This window comes from Dysidea avara, chromosome 2 (genome assembly GCF_963678975.1).
Source record: "Dysidea avara chromosome 2, odDysAvar1.4, whole genome shotgun sequence".
Lineage (NCBI taxonomy): Eukaryota > Metazoa > Porifera > Demospongiae > Dictyoceratida > Dysideidae > Dysidea > Dysidea avara.
The window spans coordinates 48754294-48775419 of NC_089273.1; the positions used below are offsets into that span (position 1 = coordinate 48754294).

The 21126-nt window shown below is 37.9% G+C and overlaps 2 long non-coding RNA genes across 6 annotated transcripts; one reads left to right on the plus strand and one right to left on the minus strand.

Annotated features, from left to right (window-relative positions):
• Positions 1–396: 396 nt before the first annotated feature.
• On the minus strand, positions 397–1057 carry LOC136246180 (uncharacterized). 2 transcript variants are annotated; one of them, XR_010696287.1, is made up of 5 exons: positions 996–1057; positions 899–946; positions 786–840; positions 652–736; positions 397–597 (listed from the first exon to the last, which is right to left on the minus strand). It is a non-coding gene; the product is annotated as an uncharacterized lncRNA (long non-coding RNA). The 2 variants fall into 2 exon arrangements; XR_010696286.1 differs by having other exon boundaries at positions 652–840.
• Positions 1058–17917: 16860 nt separating this feature from the next.
• On the plus strand, positions 17918–20905 carry LOC136247530 (uncharacterized). Of its 4 annotated transcripts, none has more exons than XR_010697627.1 (7): positions 17918–18786; positions 18909–19013; positions 19270–19334; positions 19395–19423; positions 19474–19606; positions 20028–20092; positions 20152–20905. It is a non-coding gene; the product is annotated as an uncharacterized lncRNA (long non-coding RNA). The 4 variants fall into 4 exon arrangements; XR_010697629.1 differs by having other exon boundaries at positions 17918–18574; positions 18627–19013; XR_010697626.1 differs by having other exon boundaries at positions 17918–19013.
• Positions 20906–21126: the final 221 nt, after the last annotated feature.

The following is a 21126-nucleotide window of genomic DNA, read 5'->3' on the forward strand; positions in this document are numbered from 1 at the left end:
TAGTTTCCATATATAAGGCCATACCTATTTGATCTTATGTTGCGCAGGAAAAATTATTTTAAATTTGGGTAAGTAGGTCGGTTTGAAAATGAAAATGATAAAAATTTTAAACGCAAGCATACAAAATGCAAATAATGAATTTAACTATAATAGTACATACACAGTTAAAAATCTAGGTTTCATACTCTTCTACACTGTTAAAAATAAGGAGTAACTGTTACTCCCCTAGGGGAGTTCCCAGTGTAGGGAGGATTTAACACCCTATATTTTTGTGGAGAGTAACTAACATCCCACAAAGGAGTAACAGGAACCCTTTGAAAAATCTATTGTAGGGAGTTCTAGTTACTCTAGGAGAGTTCACATAAGCATGCAAGGCGTTTCCTTTACTCCATGAAATTCTGCAAATAACTCCGTATAAAATTTCAAATGATGTTAAAGACATACAGCAAAACTGAAAAAAAATATTTACAATATCCAGCTTTATAATATTGGAAAGTCTCTGAAAAAAAGAGACCAGTAGCAAGGCTTCATCATCAGCAAACGATGCTTCACTGCCACTTCACTGGAGTTACTTCCTGCCACATGACATGTTATCAGCTGTAGTAAATAGCAGTATAGTAAAGAAATATTCAACAATCATATACTTGTTACCTTTATGGCTGAAGGTACGTCACACACAGTTGCCAACAAAGTTGTAAAAACAATTCTTCCAGACCAGCAGCATTGGTAGTGTAAACTAAACAGGCAAACAGTTGTTATCATGCAAAACAGCACTTTTTTGCTACCTGGAGCCAGTTCATCATTTTGTTCGTCTATTTGTTCACTGATTTCTTGTGGCACCTGTAATAGCTATATGTTTACAAATTGATGCACAGTCACTGTATGTTAACACACTTACTGGATGTTGTAAAAATTCTATGTTCTCAGTGACATTGAGACATCCATGCTAAAAAAGTAAATATGTGCTTACGTAACTATAAACATTATCTCCTTACAGGTCAAGAATAACTTGGAAAGTTGATGAAGTTGAAGACACGCAATGTACATTATATCAAAGGAGAGAAGAACCATCAATATTATTGATGACACAAACAATTACAATCAAATGTCCTCGGACACATGCTACCACAAAAATAGGGCATAAAAAGCCCCACAGGTGGGCATGGCAAAGTACAATTAACAAAAAACAAAACACACACACAATTAATAATGAAAAATATCTTGCCAACATAATGTTCAAAAGTCCACACATCATTCTTGGCAGCTCTTCGCCATAAATATTCTCCTAGAAGAGGATATTGAAATTGCCGCTGCTAAATCAAAGATTCTCTTACATTGAGATTTTAACATAGTGAAATTATTTTGAATGAAGTTCACACAGTTCCGAAAAGAAGATAATGAACTTGGCAGATAGTGACCCAATACACTCATCTCAATTGTGTCATAAAAGTTAACAATGCCAAGGCGATCTAGCTCAGACAAAAGTAGTTGATATTCTTCCTTTTTAAGTTTACAGTCTCTTGCAAGTTCAAGGTGACGGACACAGTCCAGGGGACAAGTAAGCTCCGATTCTTGTTAACTGCAGACGATACATCTTACTAATTAATTCCAGTGAATCTGCATGTAATTATGTAAAAAGACAATGATATAGGCTACTGACCTTACCAGGCAATATCATTGTATCCGGCTGCTAACGTCAACTGAAGTCGGGCAGACGGAAATGATATGTACGCCATGTTTAAGCTAGGTGGCTTTCCTCTCCTCCCTCAAGTCTTCAACTTCTTACACACTGACTACTAGTAGCTAGCGGTGAGCTTGGATGGGCTGAATAGTGAATACTGTACGTACCAGTCAGTGCGGATACGATTCCGCCGAATTTTAAGTTCTCTTTCCCTGAGTCTTGAACTATTTCTGCCGTATCACAATAAGGCGCCTAAACCCTCACGAGCAGTGGTGACTTCTGTTGGAGCCAGTTTAATAAACCGGTGTGTCACACAAGACGACTCAGATCAGTATGAGCTCAAACGTACCTGAAGAAACAATGAACGGGATAGACTCTAGTGAACGTCCAGTAATTATTCACGAACAAGCAAACAATTTAGTATCACCTTTTAAGCACTACAATTCCTCAGAGAAGCAAACCGCTTTCAACTAGACTTTCGATTGTGGGTTGCAGCGTTAAACTACCTCCGAGTATTTCTTCGTCCTCTGGTGTTGTAATACCTCAACTATACTGCTGAAACTGAAGAATTACCACGAGAAGAAACCGTAGACGCCAGACGAGGAAGAATCTTATAGTCCCGGACATCGGACTATTCCCGCCAAAACTTTTACGCTGTTGTACCGTGGCTAACATCACTAACGGTACCTGTAAAGGTTCGACCATTCTAAACAATTAAACTGTGTGTTTTCTGTCGTTATTTTGCAGTCACCACACGAAATACATGAAATGAGTACTCCTAGTCGACGTACTAGAAAAATCAAACGGAAAAAGCCCATTCACAACACTCCTCCTAACAACAGTGTTGTTAAGAAGACTAAGGAAACTCAGGATGACAACCAGATTGAATGTTTAATTTGTGACAACATCATATTAGAGCCTGGAGAAAACACAGATGGTCACGACGCTGTATTCTGCGAAGGGGAATGTCAGGGGTGGATTCATAGACATTGTGCTGGCATTACTCGTCCTGTGTTTGAGAAGTTACTAAGTGAGTCCGCTCCATACTTGTGTCCACACTGCACCTATAGCAAACAATATAATGAAATCAGTGCTTTAAAAGAGACCATAAAGACCCTAACTGACAAAATAAGCAAGCTAGAAGGGAACCAGACTAGCCATCCTAAAACTATATACCAGCAGCCAATGTTGCCTAGTAACCAATTGCCTGATCCCCCAAATCAACCTACAACTCCCCTCATCAATCAGCAAAGGTCATCCGACAGGAAGTGCAATGTAGTATTTTATGGTATCGCAGAATGCCCTCCAAACACATCTAAACCTGCTAGATCACAATCTGATCTTAAAAACATTCTATCAGCTGTACTCAATATCGAAAGCTCAGCAATTAAAGATTTACACCGACTAGGGAAATTCAAACCAACTCAGCAACGCCCAAGACCACTTTTAGTACAGTTTCTCCGTGCACTAGATGCTCAAGCTGTCCTGTATGATAGAAGTAAACTTTCTCCTCCTATACTTGCCAAGCCTGATATGACCCCTGAAGAGAGAAACACTGAATCCTTACTACTTAAAGAAAGATGGAAGCTTATCCAACAAGGCTATTCTCGCAAATCTATCAAAATTCGTAATGCTCACATTTATGTCAATAATCAGCCACATGGCATAGTCACCAATTCAAAGTTTAACCAACTCAGCCAGCTTGCTCCTCTTTCCTCTGACGCTACAAGTACAAATACATCTCAGCCTGAGCCATCTCAAACTATGGACACTACTTCCACTGATTCCCAATGACTAAATTCTGATAAAAGATATCATTGTCCTGATGATTTTACCCCTACAGAATCAATCCCTAGTCACAACACTATAGGCATAAACTGTGGTAGTTCACCTGTAAATTCTACCAGTAGTCCAAACAAAAATTTGCTACAACATCTTGCAATTATTAACTTTTGCAGCGTAACAAATAAACACGCTGAACTAGAAACATTCTTAGTTCTACATAGTATACGTTTCTTAATTGGTACAGAATCACATTTGCATCAAGAAATTACAAATTCAGAAGTATTCCCAAAAGACTATCATGCATACAGGAAAGACCGAAACAGTCATGGTGGAGGAGTGTTCATATTAGTTGACAAAAATGTTCCATCTAGTCAAGTGTTAATAGATTCTCCATGTGAAGTAGTGTGGGCACAAGTACATGTACAGAACCATCCCGATATAATTTTAGGATCCTTCTACTGTCCTCCTCATTCTCCAATATCAATTTGGGAAGAACTGTCTGAATGTATACAACAAGTTCAACAAATGTTTCCTGATGCAGTACTCATTCTTGGGGGTGATTTTAACTGCCCAGGAATTGATTGGTCTTCTGGTTGTTTAACTGAATCTTATTTGCCAGCAGCGTTTAGAGAATCATTAATTTTGCTATCACAAGACTTTTTATTAGAGCAAATAGTTACCAATCCTACTAGAGAAGAAAATATTTTAGACCTATGTTTTATATCACATCCTAGCTATGTTTGCCAATCTAGAACTGTTTCCGGCTTAAGTGATCATAATGCAGTAATTGTTGATCTGTTAAATTGTATTCCTTGCAATAGCAAACCTAGAAAGAAAATGTACTGTTTTAAAAGAGCAGACTGGGTCTCTCTCCATGACAAAGTAAGCAGCATTTCTGCAGATTATTTACAACTAAATGAAACCAACTCGAGATCTGTTGAAGAAAACTGGAATTATATACGTGGAAACCTCTTACAAGCTGTTGACACCTACATACCAATGAAATATATTTCTAGCCAGAAAAAACTTCCATGGATGACACCTTGCCTTAAAAGACTAATAAGGAAAAAGCAGAGATTTTACAATAAAGCAAAGCGAACCAGGACAGCTACTGATTGGGAGCAATTTAAGAAGATTCAAAAACAAGCACGCCGATCCATCCGACTACAACATAACAACTACCTTACCAATATTCTTAATTCTTCAAGTAAACTGAAAGGAAACAAACCCTTTTGGAACTTCATTAAATCTCAGAACCGTGACCACACTGGAATTAGTGTACTACAAACCCCTGATGGAATAGTTACTACACCAAGCAGTAAAGCTGAAATTCTCAATAGTACATTTCAATCAGTGTTTACAGTAGAAGATCAAACTTCCTTACCTACATTACCAGAATCAGTTCATCCACCCATAGAAGAGATAACCATCACAGAACCTGGTGTCTTTGCTCTCTTATCTCAGACAGATCCACACAAAGCAGGGGGGCCAGACAACATTCCAGCTCGAATACTTAAGGAACTTGCATATCAGTTAACACCAATGCTTACACACCTATTTCAACAATCTTTGACTACTGGCGATATACCACAGGAGTGGAAGTCTGCATTTGTAACTCCATTATTTAAAAAAGGCAAAAGATATGATCCATCTAACTATCGTCCGGTGTCCTTAACATCAATTGTCTGCAAAACGTTGGAACATATTTTAGTCAGTCAGATTATGAAACACCTGGAAACAAATAGTATATTGTGTAACAACCAGTACGGATTTAGAGCTAGACGCTCTTGCGAATCACAACTGCTGCTAACAATTGATGATTTTGCTCGTGCATTAAATAACAGGTTACAAGTCGACATTGGAATTCTGGACTTCTCAAAGGCATTTGATAAAGTTCCACATGCCAGGCTTGTGAAGAAATTAGACTATTATGGAATACGAGGGAAAACACTTCAGTGGATTACATCTTTTCTACACAACAGATCACAGCAAGTAGTCATTGAGGGCACATACTCATCCCCATGTAAAGTCACATCTGGAGTACCTCAGGGTACAGTTTTAGGACCAACACTATTTCTACTATATATTAATGATCTAATATCAAATATTCAGAGCACTGTTCGTTTATTTGCTGATGACTGTCTTATCTATCGACCAATAAATTCTCCTAACGATCATCAGCTATTACAACAAGACTTAAATACACTAAATACTTGGGCTAAAACATGGCAAATGAAATTTAATGTTGACAAATGTTGCATTCTTCAGTTATCCAAACACCACCATAAAACAACATTTCTTTATCACATGTCAAACAAACCCCTCAAAGTTGTTGAACAGCACTCTTACCTTGGAATAATAATAGATCACCATATTTCTTGGGGACCACAAGTTAACCATGTATGCAACAAGGCAACCAGACTAATCGGTTTTTTACAATGTAACTTAAGAAGCTGTTCACGTGCACTTAAAGAACTAAGCTATAAACAATTTATCTTACCTGTGCTGGAATATGCTGCTGCAATTTGGGACCCATACCACCTAAAGGACATAAATAAAATAGAAATGATACAACATAGAGCAGCTAGATTTGTCCTGAATCGACCATGGAGAAGGAATATGCGAGATAGTATAACTGATATGCTAACATCATTAGAATGGCCACCACTCCAATTAAGGAGAAAATGTGCAAGATTATCTCTATTATACAAGATTATCCACAACCTAACTGAAATACCTAACAGCTACTTACCAACATTATCACCTGTCACTATTACAAGATCTAATCATGAACAAAAATTCCTACACTATCATACATCAATAGACAATTATAAGTACTCATTTTTTCCAAGAACAATACCAGAATGGAATGGACTACCACAAGACATCATCAACCAACAAACTATTGACAGCTTCAAACAATTATTATACAATCACTTTTAATTTAATGTACATTAGCACTTATGCCCCAGGCGGGCTCTGCTAATTAAACAATATAATAATAATAATAACTACTCAACACGGCTCTGTTGTTAAAGAAGCCGTTTCTATGGTAATACTCTTCACTCTAAATAATGCGCTTGTAATAGAAATGGAATTTAATAATTATACATACGTATTTCAAAATATTCTTGAGTAACAATTCGTCCTCCTGTTTTTGTACTCTCTGTTTCCTTCACTATGTCTTGGTTAGCCTGTAAAATAAAACATGAGTAAATGGCTGCCATTGAAAAGGAAGCCTAAATAATTATCTCCCTTTTTTACATTGAGTGGCTAGAATTGAACTGTTTAGTTAATGGAGAAAATAACATAGTGAGACAGCTATAACCTGCATGTGGCTCATTCATATGTGGCCTCAGCCATACTGGCTCACTGAGTTCACCTTAGCTACTAGTTAGCTGGTAATGGGAACTCTTCAGTTTGGTGCCTTCACTTACTTGGAGTTCTCTTTACCCTTAGTGGGTTACTGTTATTCTCCTAGTAATCCAAACTCCCTTTTCAGAGTAAAATATTTCACTCCCCTAGTTACTGTTACTCCCCTGTTTTAACAGTGTAGTAGCATCAGATACCTCCAAAAGAGCTTTCCCATCGTATTCTACAATTTTAGAGCATTGGACGACCTTCAATGATCCCTTTGGACTATATCATGAGGGTGTTGTCTTTAATTAAGAACACGTGACCGCTCACGTGATTTTCAAAATTATTTCATTTGAAGAAAAATACATTCGGTCAGGCCCGCGCAACATAAGATCAAATAACTATGGCCTAACTTCACTTCGAAATTCATCATGCTGGTATTGTGACATACATTAATTATGTACCTCTGTATAATGTCCACACTGAATCTTATAGACAAGGGAGCATATAAACTGTAAACACAATGAAATTTAAATGTGGCTAGCATTTAGTAGTTTTAAAATTTCCCATACATACAAAACACTATTAGTTTATGCGTTGTATGATGTACGAATGTATGACACTGACTGTGTATGTCTATAAATAGTAAATGCAGCATAGCATGTTTAGTTTTTTACCATATCTGGCCTGCAACTATGTACCACTTCATCATGTGATTTTGGCGTGTGTGTAGGTATTTCCTTAACCTACACATTCCCTTTTCTTTGTTGTCCTATGTGTGCATATAAAATAGCAAGCATCAGCTTTTTTTAAAAACAGTACGGCATGGTAGCTAGTTATGTCAGAAGATAAGTTACCCCAGGATGATTCTGATATCAGTAAGTCAGAGGATAGTAGAGCAGTGAGTGAGAATCCTATAAAATGGGAATTACTACATGATTATTTAAGATCACTACCAACCAGAATAGAGTTGACTAAGGATTGTGAAAGTGTTGAAATAGAGAAGAATTACAACAGTAACAGCCATAATAAAGTGTTAGTAAATGAACTACATAATCTCATAGTTAGAGCAGTCAGTTGTGATCCTTCACATAACAAGACTGCCTGTGAATTTCTGAACAAGATCATTAAAGAGAATATTTGGCTAATGTTGCACGTCAATTTAAAGCAAATTCCCAACCTTTCTGATCACTTTTCATTTACAAAAAAAGCTTACAAGTAACAGTACAAGTTTCCCCATCACTAATTCAACTATCCTAGGAAGCTGTTGATGAGAAATATAAAGCACAGAAACACAATGGACAGATCAGTATTAAAGTAGATTGCAAACAGGAGAAACCTGACCAATCACAAGTTAAACCCCAGTTAAGCACTGATGTACCACATGATGTTGCTTCTTTCAGCTGTAATGTCACTGATATTCAGGCACTGTTGGCTTTAGTAGATGCCATAAAATGTTACCCAGCAGGATGGAAACGGTATTTCTTCTGGGATGTCTGGCTTGCTGTTACCATCCAGCTTGGTCTGTTAAGAAAAACTGACAGTGACAATCATGATGAAGTATTTCCAGGTCTGTAGATGAAACAAGTCTTCTTAGCAGAACGGTTAGTTGGCATTCCTGAGAGGATAAAATGTTTATTAATGGACCAAGATGCAGCATGCAAGGTATACCAAGGCATTAACCTATCAAATTTGCATAGTGCTACTGGTATTGCCTTCCACAATATTGCAGATGAACATCCATCTATTGTAGCAATGCTCGATAAGTACTACTTAGACTGCACAGGTAATGAGCCTGAGCAATACTGCAGAGATGGTTTACTATTGGTCAACATGATACGTTGTATTCCTAAGGACAGCAAATCAATGACTGGTAATCCCTACTATGATGCTTGGTATGTGTACAGTTTGAAGTTAGCAAAATACTGTGGGGAACATCATAAACCTGTTGTTGTGATGCGTAATAGAAAATATGAACCAAACTTGGTGAAGTGTATACAAATTGTTAATGACATAGCAGTGAGTGTTGAACATCCTGTAATGAATGTTAGCCCCACAGACCAAGAAATATTTTTTAACTTGGTAATTTTAACACAGGGTGATTCAGGGACCTAGTTAATACTCCAGTATACAAATTTGTACTTGGTTTGGAGAAGCAAGAGTAGAAAGTAAACACATAGTATGCAGCTCATCACAGTGTGCACCACCAGTAAAACTGAAACTACCAATAATTGCTCAGTTACTTTATTTCTTTCAGATAGGTAAAATTTAAACTTAAATTTTAAACTATTCTGCCAAACAACCTGCATGAGGAATACAATGCAGAAGTACTATTTAGGAACATCATTGCAGAAAACATACCGTATAATATGTTGGCACCAAAGAACGGACTATAGTTTCCACTGCATTAACCTCTTAATTTCCTCACTTCTCAATCATAGTACATTCAAAATTTGCAGCAGAACACAATCATCGGACTACTGGCTTGATGTCTGCATCATTACTGTATGTTCTGCATGTACAATAGGTAGAGTATTCAGTGTTGGTGCTTCAATCACTTGAAGCGGTATCTCACTATAGTCAATGATATATCAAGCATCAAGTAGCTAGACTAGTCAATAGTTTCATGTAAACCATCTCATAATAGTCAATGGTGATCCATCAAACATCAGTAGCTACAACAGACAAAGGTGGTGTATCAAACATCAAGAAGCTTTACTAGTCAATGGTGATGTGTAAACCATCTCTCAATAGTCAATGATGTGTCAAATATCAAGTAGATGTAATTAATAGTCAATGGTGGTGTGTAACCCTTCTCAGAACAGTCTATATTGATGCTTGAATAGCTAGAATAGTCAATGTAGGTGTGCTAACTATTTCACAATGGTCAATGATGTGTCAAACATCAAGTAACTAGAATAGTCAATGGTCCGGTGGTGTGTAAACCATCTCACAACAGTCGATCGCTATGTGACATGTCATACATCAAGTATCTAGAATGGTGAACGGTGGGATGCTACACACCACCATTGGCTATTAAAGCTACTTGTCAATGAGTTACTTGAAGTTTCATTGACTGTTGTGAGATGGTTTACATACCACCATTTACAATTCTAGCTACTTGATGTTTGACACATCACATTGACTGTTGTGAGATGGTTTACACACAGCATGTAAACCATCTCACTTACAGCAGTCCATGGTTATCTTTCAAGGATCAAGCAGCTAGAATAGTCAAAAGTGTTGTGTAAACCACCTCATAATAGTCAGTGAAGTGTCAGAGATCAAGTAGCTAGAATGGTGAATTGTCTAGTGGTGTTAAACCATCTCACAACAATCTATGGTGATGCATCAAGCATCAAGTAGTTGGAATAGCAAAAGTTTACATGCCACCTGGTTACTTGATGTTTGATATATTACCACGGACTGTTGTGAGATAGTTTACACACCACCATTTACTACTCTAGCTACTTGAAGCCTGATACATGACATGGATTGAATCTACAGTGACACCTGTCTTAGTGGCCACCTGCTAAAAAGACCACCTCTCAAAAAGTTTCTCTAGTTGGACATTTTTATGTTAATCCACCACAACCTTTGGCCTATGAAGGCCAAAACGTTTTGGTCTGAAAACCGTTTTAGACAAACAGAGGGACTCTGATATTATAAACATTCTAGCTTATGACATTGAGATGATGATGATGGACACCTTCCAGCATAGAATTACTATGATATATACATGTAACTCTGTCTTCCACTTTCGAAAATGAAGTGCATGTCTCTATATAGGAAAAGTTTATTCCCCACTGTGAGTGTTGTATTGATATAATACTAATAGTAAAGAAACAACAGAGAATATTGATACATGCATCAAATATTTCAATATGCATATATGATGTGGCATTTTACTTTCTATGAGAAATTTAAGGAAAACTGTGCGCAGTACTAGTGGATTGTACTGAATGATTGTATTGTACACTATGTATATACAGAGTACAATATAACGGTCGGCCCTAGGCCATTTTGCGACCAAGCGATGCTGTTGACCGATCAATGTAGCTGTTGGTCGGCCATTTGTGCCGATCAAATTTTTACAACTGTAATTCTTTATTACTAGTCTTTATACATGTAATATTATAGTTATTATTATTGTCGTATCGTTAACTTTCCTTACCGAAGCTATTTAATCACTACGTGAAGTCTCGATCCCGTCGAAGCATCGACACGATGCGCATGCGTAAGCTAGAGTACTGCACCTAGTATTTACCCAAATTATCGATTGTAGGTTACTGTCGATGTTGTGAAGAAGCCTACACTGACTATACCCGAGTGGCGCCTTTCAAGAGAAGAAAAGAAAGTAATGTTTGCGAAGTGGAGGTACGATATTAAGTATAAGATGGCCATTTCGTAGTTATAATCTGTAGAGATGCAGTGGCTGGAGAAAGTGGAATGAAAGTCACGTGATAAAGGTGCTCTGCACACGGAAAGTTCGAGAGTAAGTTTTGACCTATTGCTATTTACAAGAGAAACTTTAGCAATAGCTAGTTGATAATTCAATTTGACACCATTTGTAACAAAGCATTTAGCCTAGCTAAGTCAACAAACTGGCTGTACAATACATTGATTCATAGTTTTTTTTTGTAAAATATGTATGCAGCAACAACACAAATTTTGTACATGTAAACAATTAATTCTTTGTAAAATGAATGTGCATAAAATTCAGTGATAAGTAGCTGAAAGTGGTCTCAGATTCAATCTCAGAGTGATCCTTTTTCAAAAATTTCCTGGGGGGGCAGACCCCCTAGAAGGCTTGTACTTCACACACTAGGATAGTACACCTCTATCTTATGGCCATGCAATTTCAGAAATGGCCAATCAAATTTACTTTTGATTGGCCATTCTGTCCAAGCAATAATTTCCTCTTATATTGTACACTGCAGTGTGTAGCATACCTCTACTGTTGCTGTTACAACAGTAGTATAAAACAGTTACTCATCTGACATTTGCTAAATGTGTGCAGTAAACTTTCTCACTGTTCTTATACTTGTATGCACATCGTGCAAACTTGCACAGTAAACAAGTCAGAGTCACATGATGTTACCATATCACCACAATGACCTAATATAGTAAACCACATCACATGATCATCATCTGTGACTGGATTTTGGAAAAACGATCCAAATCGCACATTAGAAGTTTCGAGATAAACGGTTTTAAAGAATTGAAGCCAGCATAACTCTCCAAGGATAGCAAGCACGCGTATAAAATTTACACAAAAGATGCATCAATCTGTTACCCTTCAAGCCACTTCCAGTACTTGTAGCTGCTTGTACAGTTTCCCGCCAAATAAGATAGAAAATCTGAGCAGTTGGACGAGCGAAGTAGTATCACGAGTGCTCACAAAGGGGTGGAGGCTGGGGGGTGGCGGGGAGGGCAAAAGATAGGCCTCAAAATGGAGGCAGACCACGATTGGAGTCCAGACACGAGATTACAGGGCTGTGCTGGCTCCTTAGTGGCTGATATGTAGCAAAATCTACAGAGAACACGTCTGGCCAACATTACAAGGCTGTCCACCAGTAAACCACTGATTCTTGCCAAGCCAGGTCCTTCACAAGGCCTGAAACAGCCATTTTGGCACTCCACACCACCCAGAAAAGACGTCTATTAAAACCAGCCTCGTGTAGTTTTAGTGCTGAGGGTCAAAACTTGTGGTACGATAGTGTAGCTATCCACTGGTGGTGTTAGTTTGATTTTGCCTAATGTGCGATTTGGTTCGGTTCTGTAAAATCTGGTCACATCTGATGATGGTAACCAAAACTGGGTGTGGTGGAATAGTATGAATTGTTGTGGGTTTGGTATGTACTGTTGTACTGATGTGTGGTTTGCACTTTAGCACCATATATAGACATGTATTTCACTATTATGTCAAAATTGATAGCATAACAATAAATATATCACCTTGCCAGCATTGTTATTGATTGATGTTCAGATTTTGGCCACTTCTTAGCTACAAATTTGGGTATAGAACTCTGGTGCTCAATTTAGCAGATTTGCTATTCCAAGAATGACACTTGTTGCATGTTTATTTTGTTCTCAGCAAGTCCATAAACAACAATTAAACATACTTAGTGGAATAAACAGCTATGTAGTCAGTTGCTTTATGTAGAACATGCATACAATTGCATTTACTTACATGGGTTAGTGAAACTTAATTATTCACAGCTACTTAAACTGCTCTTTTGGACCCTATAATGGGACTGAACAAAAGCAGTAGATCTGCATTTAATCAGATGTCACTTGCGGAATCCGGCAGAATACTGTAAATTTGACATTAGTTTTGATATGAAAATAGCAACTATAGTTACCAAACTAAACTAGACTACAAGCTCACTTATAGCTATTATAATTACAAAACTGACTAGACATTGAGAGCAGGGAAATAAGTGTCACCACACTGCAATGCCCAGTATCTTAAAATCATTCTGGCATTGTTGGACCAAAGTGACACTAACAGTTGTTGCAGAAAGTTTTTATGCAAAGATGTGAATATCCCCAGTAGCTATAGCTAGCTACCGCAGGTCCACACCCAAACCACTCAGTTCTTATAACTATGCGGTTTCTTTGTTTTGCTGACCACTTTCTTCTAGGCTAGTTACTGTTATCGTCTGATATTAAAGTTTGAAATAGTTTCCTTTAAAAGTTTCGTGACGAAAACCGGGTAAAGGTTCATAGGCTAACTACGTCAAAGATGTCGGATCGTAAAAAAACTTATACCCAAGTTGCCTTGCGGTTTTGCTGCAGACACTGGCGAAATGTTAACTTTCAAGGAAGTAAAATCTGTCATAGTTTCTGCCCTTGTAGAAGCCCGATTAGTAAAACAGTTCAGAATTCCTTTCCTTCATCCTTTCACGATTGATTTGGACCAGGATGCCACCATCATCAATTTGGCAAAGGACGCCAACATTACTCCTATCGAAAAACTGACTCCCCACCAAAAGCAAACTCTGGCTATTAGCTGTTGGAATCATGGGTTATGGGACGACTTTTTTATCGGCATTGAACACATAACTAAGGACAAAGCAATAGCTGCAGTCGAAAATGGCTCTGAACTTGGAAAAGAGCTAGTGGACCTAATGATGAATGGATATACCCGAATTTACAAAAGCCTTTTGCCGCATGATAAAGAGAAGTATCCACTTATGGAAACTCTGAAGCCCGCTTTGTGGATATCCCCGGCGCTGGTCGCTCAGCGAATGCTAGTCACGGTATACAACAATCTTTCGTTTACGGTTTATGTCCATGCGTACTTTGTATCTCGCTTTGAATGTATTGGTGATATTTCACCTGGGCAGGAAAGAATATTTCATATCAGGGTTTCAGATCATGATGAAGCACTGTTGGTGGCAAAGGATGGATGGGATCCTCTTTCTAACGTAGTAAGTTCCTACATAGTTCATCCGTGGAGTACAACGTGGAATATTGCTACTCTCCCAACAGACAGTTTTCTTCCATCGGTTTGGAAGCTGGATAAGACTCCATGGAAGGTTCATATCACCAATTATCTCAAGACCTATATATGTATATGGCAGGTGTTGCCCAATGGTACCCTACATTTTATGCATGTTATGCCAATATGTTCCTCCATTACTGCTGATCATTGTTACATTGGCACATCCCTTGTTGCTACTCAAGGTGGCACTGTCATCAGTAAGTTTTTTGCTGACAGCAAAGAATGTATCATTTGGTCAATAGATATTGGCACACCTCCAGGCGGTGATGAAATCTACACAACAGGAGACAACAACTACATTTTCTATCAAGTTCACATACCACAGGATGACACGGCAAAACCAACACCTATAGATTTTAGAAAGCAAATTTCAAATTCCTTCTGGAGTGAAATTTCTTTATGCCTGTCTCTTTGACTCCTCTAATGCATATTTTGCAGCACCACAAAATGTTACAGTCATCATTGATAGCCAAGATGGTAACACAAGCTATAAACACAAAACTGACACAGAAAGCTTATACATTCAGATGACCAAAGATGGCCAAAGTCTTCAAAAGCTATGTGTCAGAAACCCTGAAGCTGGCACATGGACAATTAAAATCAAAGCAATGACCAATACACCAGTGTATTTCCAGTTTCAAACAGTACCTACAAAAGAAACATATGCTACAATGCAAACCACTCTTTCTCCACATAGTGTTCTTGGAAAAAATTGGAAAGATATTGCCTATGCTGGCTTCACAAATATTGCCAATACCCAAACATTTGGTGGCAAAAAGAAACCTGACGTTGTACAAATTCTTGCCGCAGTTGGTGCAACCGGAAAGACGTTTGTTACAACTCAGCCATGGACCTCAGTAAATGGTGACATTCAGAATGGTGAAGGGGACATCGAGAAGGCTACAAAGACAATGGAAGATGCAGCTGCACCACCCCCATCAGATCTCCCTGGCATCTTGCTAGTTGATGCCAATGGCACTCATACTACTACAATAACAATGTACCAGAGCAGGAAAGACTATCTCTACCAGATTCAACAGAACTGCTCTAAACTGGTTGGGGAACATGAAGCAACTAGGCAAAAGTTTAGAACCAGTGTCACCAAACCTACTATAAAATTAGTATCTGTAGCTGGCCATGGCAATGCTAACAGTATTTGTGGATACGTTCCACCATCTGTTATTCAATTTCCACTCGCAGAGATCCTTTTAAATACAAATGATGTACAAATAAATCTATCAAATGGAAAAATCTTTCACCTTTTGGCTTGCTGCACTGCAAAAACTCTTGGGCAGACTCTAGTTAATAATGGAGCAATAGCATGTATCAGTTACAGTGAGAAGATTATTTTATCTTGTGACCATATATGGATGGGGAAGCCAGACTGCACCATTTTGAAAGAATTAATAATAAATAGAAAAACAATTGCTCAAGCTGTGGTGCATGCCGAGTCGGTGTGCACAGATCTTCAAAATAAACATGGAGTGGACTTTTTTGATTTATGTAATTACATGTGGAGAAATTTTCATGCTCTCACAATAATAGGTGACAATGATGCCAGGCTGCATATGTAGTACAATTCAATAGCCAAGTTAATAAAAACTGTGAAGTACATAATTTACATATTAACAATAGTAGCTACAGTACACAGTTATATATATATATTTTGTAGGTATTTTGTGATTTTTTACTATATATTTACTTTTGTTGTATACATATATCCACCCCAAAAACACCTTCGCTGTAAAAAAGGCGCGCCCAAGAAACTACAAGTACCTGGAACCCAATATATAAAAAAAGAAAACAGCTCAGCTGAAGTGAAAAGTAACTGGTAACTTAAAGAGCTGATATCTGAAGAGGCCAAGAATACATTTACTAAAGTTTAATCCATGCAAGAACACCTTGGCTATAAAACAGGTGTGTACATGAAAGTAACTGGCAACTGAAATGGCTGATATCTAAAGCGGCCAAGAATGAATGGTCATATACAACTAATTCAAAAATTTAACACTGAACCTTTATAATTCGGCTGTGTTTTATATTCACTCTTGCTGCATCGTAAAGTAATTTCTTTTAACTCTAATTGGCTGGTAATTTGGCCGCCTTTTTTAATAGTCAGTATAATAGAGCAAAAAAAGGTGGCCAAATTACCAGCCAATTAGAGTTAAAAGAAATTACTTTACGATGCAGCAAGAGTGAATATAGAACACAGCCGAATTATAAAGGATCAGTGTTAAATTTTTGAATTAGTTGTATATGACCATTCATTCTTGGCCGCTTCAGATATCAGCCATTTCAGTTGCCAGTTACTTTCATGTACACACCTGTTTTATAGCCAAGGTGTTCTTGCATGGATTAAACTTTAGTAAATGTATTCTTGGCCGCTTCAGATATCAGCTCTTTAAGTTACCAGTTACTTTTCACTTCAGCTGAGCTGTTTTCTTTTTGTTTTTTTACATTGGGTTCCAGGTACTTTTAGTTTCTTGGGCGCGCCTTTTTTACAGCGAAGGTGTTTTTGGGGTGGATATCACTCATTTTTGTCAGTGATAGACTCTACATTTGGTTTAAAAGGTAATTTTTTTTGGAAATGAGCAATTAACATTAATGCAGAATATTATCTTGGAGAGTCAGTAAAATCCATACATAATAATGATTGTTTCATAACACCATAAATTCGGAAGTATGAATTTACGGTGTAGTATGACTGTTCTATTAGAGTAAATCTATCCTTACTGCCTGCATGTGACGAATATATCTCATATCTGTGCATGTTAAATGCTTCAGACACCTAATTAAACTTGCAAGTGACTAATTAGTTTACAGTTGCTACACAGCTATAAATACATTTGTAATTGTTATCACCATAATCATTTATCATGTTATAACCATTTTTTATTATTTTGGTCACAACTTCAGGATTAGAGCAGCAGAGAAAGGAATAGAGGACTCAATCATCAAGACTTGTATATGGGAGATGGAACAGTATTGCGATGGACAATGCCGGTACTAACCCCTCAAGGGTGTTGCAGTACAGTATAGATGCAAGACCAGAGCCTCGATCGTCACCTTTTGACTGTGGTCACAACTTCAGGATTGGAGCAGCAGAGAAAGGTATGGAGGACTCAATCATCAAGACTGGGGGAGATGGAATAGTATTGCCAAGGATAATGCCAGCACTAACCCCTCAAGGTTGCCACAGTGCAGTATCGATACAACCACTCCAACCATTGCATAAGACCAGTGCCTCGATCATCACCTTTTGACTGAAATTTTTATACTTGAAGCAATTAAAACAAAAAAGTTGTAGTACTTATACTTTCCTGAGGGAGCATGCCCCCAGAGTCCCAGACTCCCTTGCCTGTTCAGCAGAATAATAGGATTGAGCCTTACTACCACTTTCACCTTTATTCTTGGCCCGGATGTACATATCGGCAACATAATACAGTAGCTGTAGATAATGCCCCTAGGCAGAGCTATAGGGGTGGGAATTTTTCCCTACTATCACACTATCACGTAGTTCTTCTCGCAGTTCTTTGCATGGCCATCATCAACTGCTGTCAAAACATTAGTGTCGTCCACCAGACCCTTCCTCAAGCATACTTACCACACAAAAATAACTTAGTTTAGCAGTGCACAAACAATTATTGACAGCATATGTACACTTACCGCATTGTTGAACCATGTATACCACCAGAATCCACCGGATTGACAACTAACACGTGATCTATTTAGGGGAAATCTCGTGGAAAGTCCCTAATAGCCTTAAGCGGACACTCGTGATACGTGGTTTTAAATTGAATGGTTTAAGAATGTAACTAGATGGTGAGGCGTACTTTAATTGGCTCGACTTTACTGAGAAACTCGAGCCCCTCGTGAGAAACTACATCGCTTGAGCAACGCTTGAAAAAGTAAGAGTCAAGAATACTGAGGGACTCTATGATATATGCCGGTCTTGAATGCTAACGAAACGAGAAGTGAAGTTTGTGCAACGTGTCACATCGCCACACACTGATTCACCGTGTTTGTGCGATAGGGTTTTTGGACCTGTCCACCAGATGTTGAAAGGAAATTCATTCCACCACATGTTGAAAGGAAATTTATTCCAACTTGTGAAGTTATTGGTATACTCATTGTTGGGGTCCATGGGGACATCGATGATCATTTACCAGTCAGCTGTAAGTAATGTCATAACAGAAGGAAAGGAACCATTTCCATACCCCTATGGCATCCTGATTTTCCTGGTCAATTTATGTACACTCAACCACAGATCGAAATGTAGAACTTTGGTTGCAGGTGGAAAATAAACACCTTTTTACTCAGTTACAAGAGATTCACCCAGCTGGGATAAAATGTTGACGTGAATGTCATTAGTGCTAACTTGTTCATCAGGTATTGGACAATTCCAAGTGTCCAGATTATGCAGTTGTCCTCTTGTTCAAGTTTACACATTTAGGCAAGTTCCACAACGTCCTATAATCTATTACTATATCAGTGTGAAATAATGCTTATATAATATTTTTCATATTCCAGGCTTTAGGTGTATTGTATTTAACACCTGTTTGTTGGTTTTTGCAGGCCATCTGGTCATACTGGTTTATCCACTAGCAGTTGAATGTGATCATGGTACATATGTAAGTTGAGACCATGCAAGAACAAAGATACAGGTGTCATGAATTTCAGGTCAGTTAACGTTCAGAGGAATGGTATTATTGCAATTGTTCTTTTTGTAGTTATCAATTATCAGTGACCAGTTTGTGATAGCCTACTTTTGTTTGACCAATGACCTAATGTTCTGGTTTACATGCTTACCCAACAGTTATGTTACTCACTTAACCTGCATATGGGATATATATATTTTTTAGTTCATTTTGATTATCCATCCTTTATTGGTACCGCCTGGCATATTGATTTTTTGCACATTCTCTTTTTAATTCAGTGCCTGCTGGATTGCTTCGTCAGATATCGAAACAGGTGTCTTTGGTGTTGCGACCGATGTTCCAGGTCAATTTGCATGTGTGTTTAATTTAAGGTTGACTTCAGTGCCTGCTTATTCTTTTACAGGTCTCGGTATCGAGTGTCATGAATTTCAGGTCAGTTGACGTACAGAAGAATTGTATTATTGCAATTGTTGTTTTTGTAGTTATCAATTATCACTGTATACTAGTGATGTGAATTTGCAAGTCAGTCTACTCAGATGTATCGGGTATAGTGTTGATGGGTTCAAACAAATATCCAGTGTAGACTGTAGTGGCATCAAGGGTGTTAATTTCTAGGTCAGTTTACATGTTGTGATGTTAGTGATTTTTTCCTAGTACCCAGATGTTAAGTGTATTGTATTTAATGCCTAGCTACCTGTTATGTTTTTAAATTATGGTATATCAGTGTAGACGGTACAACGGTAAGCCTTCTGTGTTGTAGTAACTATTTGTTTCATAATTATGCTGTTGTCCTGGAATGGCACAATTTTTGGGCAACCAGTGTGAAGTCCAGTGGTACAAACATTGTATTATGACCAAGTTGTGATAGCATACTTTTGTTTGACTAATGTCCTAATGTTCAGGTTTGACATGCTTACCCAACAGTATGTTATTCATTCACTTAGCCTGGGATATAATTTTTGTTCATTTTGATTATCCATGCTATTATTGATACAGCCCGGCATATTGATTTTTTATACATTCTCTTTTAATTCAGTGCCTGCTGGATTGTGTCATCAGATATCGAAACAAGTGTTTTTGATGTTGCGACCAATGTTCCAGGTCAGTTGCATGAGTGTTTAATTTAAGGTTAACTTCAGTGCCTGCTTATTCTTTTACAGGTCTCAGTATCGTCATGCTGACATACAAGAAATCATCACTATTGTTGGAACTATTTTTAGTCAAGTCTTGATGTGATGTTGATTAACGTTGTTATACATTGTTGTATGTTTACCATATGGCAAGAAATTTTCATGGCCATCATGAAATTTGAATATTGTGTAAGTTGTGTGGAACAACCCCAACTCATACATGGTCACTGGCAAACCACGAACCACATTCGAGCCACAACACCACCAACCACATTCGAGCAATCCATTACAAAATTTTGTTGCACCATTTGTGTGTGCATAATACTTAATGAAAGCCACAGCACAAGCTACATGGTAAACACTACATAGAGGTGGTAACCCCTAAAGGCTTGTTACCTTTTGTATTCAGGCCTTTGTGGTTAATCTATTAAAAATTACATGTAAATAGAGAATTGAAGAGTATGCTTAAAGCACCTTCGCTAGTGATTTTGTTCTTCACACCATAAGACAACTGGCGATTTATAAACGCTCGATTGGGGTGTGGCACTAAATGGAATTTAAAAGATTTCTGCTTAAAACGCCATCCCTAGGGAACTTACGGTTCAGCACGTTGTCACAACTTGTTTATCAGGCATTAGAGTTTGTGTCCACGTCGTGCCTTTAAAAGTTATTGTAGGGATTAGAGGTTTGATTGAAGAAAATACGCGTATAGGCAAACCAGGATTGGATAATGTCAGTGCTAGATGGACTATACAAACACGACTATGTTGACTGGTATAACGTGACAGTAGTTATAACATAAGGTAGAGAAATAAAGTGAAATACGCCTATTTTTTATTTTGCGATGGTTACTTTTTTATTTTAGCGAGGTCGCAAGAAAACTATGATGATGACTCCTAAAGATTTTTTAGCACGTAACGCAATACAAATCTATTGAGAGATGTTGCGTAATCTAGGACTAATATTGCGAAACCGGCCCTACACGTAAATGACTCACAGTAGTAG